This window comes from Rhinopithecus bieti, unplaced genomic scaffold (genome assembly GCF_001698545.2).
Source record: "Rhinopithecus bieti isolate Rb0 unplaced genomic scaffold, ASM169854v2 scaffold_39746, whole genome shotgun sequence".
NCBI classification, from domain to species: Eukaryota; Metazoa; Chordata; class Mammalia; order Primates; family Cercopithecidae; genus Rhinopithecus; species Rhinopithecus bieti.
This window is the reverse complement of record NW_016816960.1, coordinates 1483246-1488757: the sequence shown is the minus strand read 5'-3', so window position 1 is coordinate 1488757 and position 5512 is coordinate 1483246.

Genomic DNA, 5512 nt, shown 5'->3' with positions numbered 1-5512 from the left:
GCAGTGTGTGGCTTCCTGTAGCCCAGACTGGGGACTTGCTCCAAGAGGGCAGGGCTGGGAGCCAGAGAAAGCTGTGGGGGGAGGGCCATGAGTCATGGAGGAATCCTCAGGTCTCACTTTAGAACCGGGAGGGATCAGGCCTATGGTATCATCCAGCAGAAAGGGCCCAGAGAGGCTCAAGTCTGCAGGGGTCACACAGCAGCCTAGTGGACCCATGAGGGAATCCAGCCTCAGCCTCCGTTGCCGCCAGCTGTGGAGTTGCTCTCCACACTTGTACCGAGGCCCTGTGGGGAACCAGGCTCCTCTAGGCCAACTCTTCTGACTGCTGGCCCCCATCACTGCCACCCAGGGCTGCTGGCAGATAACTCAGGTCCCTGGCCACACCCCCAAGCCTACGGCCCTGCCACAGAGTGGACCTTTCCTGGCTGTCCGGTGGCCACTCAGGGAGCCCTCCACGCAGGAGCCTTAGTATCCACCTGCAACCTGACATGCCTCTGTGACTGAGGTTGCAGGAAGAGCACCAGGCCAGCAGGTGAAGGGTGGGCTGGGTCCCTGCTCTGACTCAGGACTTGTGGGGAGCCAGGAATCTGAGCCCAGAGGGCTGGCTGGGCAGGGGCCTGCAAGGTTGGACACATCCATTCATGATGCATCTGGGACAGTCACTAAATGTCCCCACCTGATACCTACCTACCACCTTACTCACCCCCTGGACCCTGCCCTCTCCCACCTTGGGCCATTCGTGGGCCCCAGAGTGGCACAGAGCCCCTTGGCCCAACACCCTGAGGACTGACCCTACAGCGTGCCCACCCTAGGCTCTGGCCTGAATGAGTTTCTTGCTCTTGCTCCAGCCTGAAGACCGCCCCGCACGAGCCCTGCCCTGCCTTCCCATCTGCTCAGTCCGCCTCGTTCTTCTCCATGGACTCAGCATCCAGGAGTGCACCCCATCTCCAGCAGCCCACACACACCCCGTAGGGCATAAGGGAGGGGTCAGGAGGCCCAAGACAAAAAACTCAGGTGAGCATTAGGAGGCGTGGGTGCCTGCTGAGCAGCCTCAGGCCCAGCCCTGCCTGCCCTTCCAGATGACGGACAGGACCAAAGGCTGTCCAAGGGCCTGGTGCACCCGTAGAGCTCCATGCAATAGTTGAGGGGGTCATAGGCCAGTCTTGAAGGGCCACAGAGCCAGGCTGGGAGCCACTGGAAGTTCAAGAGAGAAAGCAACAAGGTCTGAATGTTTAAAAAGTCCCCACATCGGCCGGGCGCGGTGGCTCAAGCCTGTAATCCCAGCACTTTGGGAGGTCGAGACGGGCGGATCACGAGGTCAGGAGATCGAGACCATCCTGGCTAACACGGTGAAACCCCGTCTCTACTAAAATACCAAAAAAACTAGCCGGGCGAGGTGGCGGGCGCCTGTAGTCCCAGCTACTCGGGAGGCTGAGGCAGGAGAATGGCGTAAACCCGGGAGGCAGAGCTTGCAGTGAGCTGAGATCCGGCCACTGCACTCCAGCCTGGACAACAGAGCGAGACTCCGTCTCAAAAAAAAAAAAAAAAAAGGCCCCACATCAATGTGGAGACGAGAGGAGGCTGCACAGGGGTTGGAGAAGAGGTGGCCTGGCAGGAAGCAGATGGCCAGGCAAGGAGATGGTGACAGGGAGGGCAACAAGAGTTGGCTGGGGGAAGGAGACCTCAGCAGGGCAGACCCTCATCCTCCTCCCCAGGGATGTCCAATGCTGCTCTCCAGGGTCTGAACGGGAGGTTTCTGAAGTAATAAAGCCCACGAGGCCCATTCACCCAGAAGCATTCAGACTGGGCACCCCCAACAGGGCTGTGGCTTCCCCCTCAGACTGGGTGCCCCCTAGGTGGAGGTGGGCCTCTTCTCTCAGACTGGATTCCCTCTAGAACAGGGTTTGGTCTCTTCCTACAACCAGGGACCCCCCAATCCCCACCCACATCCCAGGACAGGGCTGTGTCTCCCCACTCAGTCTGAGTACCCCAAAGTCAGGGCTGAGTCTCTGTCTCAGGCAGGGTGCCCCCCAGAGCAGAGGTGCGCCTCTCCTCTACCCTACAGGGTCACCCCAAGACAGGGCTGTCGTCCCCATTAGACTTGTCACTACCTTCCCTTTAGATGGAACTCCCCTCCAGATAGGGCTGTCCTTCCCCTTTGAACTAATGCCCCCCGGACATACTGGGTACCCCCATCTCAGGTTTGGTGTCCCCAGGCCAGGGCCAGGCCTCCCACACCAGCTGGATGCCTCTTAAGAGGAGGACCGCCCTCCCTTGAGGGTATCTGCAGGGCAATGCCAGGCCTCCCCCTTTAGGCACCATTTTTCTCCTCGGTCTGGATGTCCAGGACAGGACTGGACCTCTCACCTCAGTCCAAGTCCCCTAGGCTAGGACCAGTTCTCTTCCCTTAGACTAAAAGCCCCCAGGCCAGGGCTGGCCTCCACTCAGAGAGGCCTCAGAGCCCCACCTGGGCCATCCAGGTATTGGCAGCGGAAGTGGAGCCCTCAGCAGGCCTGGCAGGCAGGCAGGACCCTGTTTGCCTTGAGCAGGGGCTGGATCCAGGTGGTCACTTCTCCCTTCAAGGCCCCACAGCAAGGCCAAGCCACAGGGAACACGTAAACATTAGCAGAGCTGGGCGGGGTGGTCAGCAGGGAGGAGGGCACCTGGAGACCCCAACTCCTCAGTCTCCTTGGCTATAGGATCTGGCGCCTTACAGGCTGCCCCAGACTCCAAGGCAGGCCGGTACAGTGGCCAGGTCCTGCTCCCACCTGTCTTGAACACATGGACGGCCCCATCCCTCACTGGCCTGTCTCCCTCAGCCCAGGCTGCAAGAAGGATCGCCTAAGGCCCTTGGAAGGAATGGACCTCCTGGGGGTGCTCGTCCAGCCCTGGAACACAGGCCTAGCCTCAAGGGGAAGCTGGGTGGATGCAAAGCTCCCAACTCAGAATAGGGTCGAGCTCTGCCACCCCCAACCTGCCAGTCCCTGTCGAGAGCAAGGACTGAGCTGGGCCCCAAGTGCCTGGAGTGGACGGGCTGTTGAGGGGCCACAATCTTCAGCCCTCAACCTGGAAGGTGGCCAGAGGGGGTGTGGACAAACAGGAAAGGGGGCTGAGTTCTCTGGAGGTTCAAGAGGGACATGACCCTGCCCCTCCCTCCCTGGGGTCTGGGAGGACACAGCCCTGCTCTGGGGGTCTGAGGGGACATGGACCTGCCCTGGGGATCTGAGCAGTGCACTGTCTCTGCGCGCATTGCTGGAAGAGCCGTCTGGTTGCAGGGACCCACTGTGGGGGGCTGGGGTGAGGGGGTGCAACTCCCTGTCCCTGGTGCCTCCTCAGCCAACTCCAGGAGAATGATCCCAGCCCGAGGCTGCCATGGCCAAATGAAACAAACCTTGCCTGAGAGACTGGTCCCACTGGCTGGGAGGGGCAGAGGAGGAAGGGACTCCAGAGCTAGGCAGGGACCTGAGCCCTGGCTGGCTCTAGATGTGTGCTGTGTGGCTCTGGGCAAGCCACCTCCCCTCTCTGAGCCTCAACTTCTCACAACTCAGGCCCCTGCTCAGGCGTCATGACCTGAGTGGACTGAGGATCCTACCTTGCTCCTCAACAGGATACCAGGCCCGGACAAGGATAGGGACAGGACCCCTATCCTTCCCTCGGGCAGGTGAGAGAACCTCAGGACCGCCCCCTGTGACCGGCTCTCTCTCTCTTCAGTGCCACGGGCATGCAGGCAGTGGAGGCCAGGTGAGGGTGGATTCTTCTTACTCCAGCATTTTTAACAGGCAGGAGCAGCCCTGGCATGGACCGCACCCTGGCCTTTACCCAGAGGCCACAGTCAGACAACCTGCCCACAACAAACTCATGTCCATACATCAGCAAGAGAGAGGGGCGCGTTGGGTGTCATTCTCCATGTGCGAGCGTTTGTATGCATGCGCTGCTTGTGTATTTCTTTGTATTTGTGTACATGAGTGTGTACCTATCTGTGTCTGTGCTTGTGTACCTGTGTATGTGTGGCCATGTGTGTTTCTATGTGTGTGTCTGGATATACCTGTATGTCCATTTGTGGCTAGCCTGTGGTGGTTGTATGGGGTGTGTACCCAGCTGTGCTATGGATTGTTTGATGTGTCGTGTCATGTAGGTCATATTATTTCTGTGTGCATTTGGTGTGAAAGTATATCGTGTCCTTGTATATGTTGTCTGTATGTCGTGTATGAGTGGTACGGGTCTATCGGTGATGTATGGTTATGTGTATGGTATATTTGGTATTATGTCATGCTGCTGTATATTTTTTGTCTATTGTTATGTCGGGATTATGTGTCTGTTTTGATTGTTATGTGTGTGTCTGTTTGTGTCTGTGTATTTGTGTCTATTTGTGTGTCTGTGAATTTGTGTATATGTGCCTGTGTCTATTTGTGTCTGTGTGTTTGTGTGTATATGTCTCTCTGTGTGTCTATTTGTGTGTGTGTGGACTCGTGGTCTAAGAACGCCGCCTGTGGGTGGAATTTGGCTCATAGACATGTTTGGTTTGGCACCCACAGTATTTTCAACATCTTGAGCCAACATTCAAAAATCAGGATATTTCACACAAAAATTCAGCTTTCCAGCTTCTCTTATAAAATTCAGAAGCCCTGGCAGCCCTGGGCCTGCATTCCCATGAGGCCACGCTCCTCCCGAGCTGCACAGGGCTGGCCTCCATGCACCCTCCACAGCCTCGCCCACTTGTCTCGCCCACCAGTGTCCTGAGGATGGCTGAGTTTGTGAACCCAGTATGTGGGTCACAACTGAGTGTGAACCTGGCTGTCAGGGAATGTGTGCATGAGCGGGGTGTGTGTGCATGCGTGTGAAATGTGTGCACGCATGTGCAAAGCAACTCTGCGTATGAGGCAAACCTGAGTGTGTGCGGTGCGTGTGAATGCCTGCATGTGCGGTGTGTGTGTGAAGAGTCTGCATGGGGGAACACGTGTGTAAAGGCATGGATGTGCACGTGTGTGTGCAGGGGAGTGGCCATATTTGTGACTGTGTGGACTGTGTGGGCCACAGAGGGCTGGCATGCTCTGCACAGGGGCCCCTTCCGGTCTTTGAGGGGGAGTTGGATTCCCGGCTTTTGGCTGGGCCGCCTTGCGGGATTTATTTCTGTCTCAGTGCCCGCTGGAGGCCTGAGTAATGGGAACATTTAAAGAAAACCAGTAAATACATACAGAAGGGGCAGGCTGGCTGGGAAACTCAGCCCAGACACCCCTGCCCAGCCCACAGCTGCCAGAGCCCCTGGGGCAGGCCTGAGCCCAGGGAGAAAGGAGCCCCCGCATGCAACAGCAACCCCTCGCTCTGTGGGATGCCCACGGCTACCCATGCAGGCCCCCACCACCTGGATGGATGGTCCCTGGTCAACACTGGGCATCTTGAGAGCTTGCTTGGCTCCGAGCAGTAGATGTTCAGGAGATTCAGGGGATGCCAGCTCAGGCCTGGCCCAGGGGCCAAGAGGACCTGACCCTCCAGGGGTGCCCTTTCCCAGCCA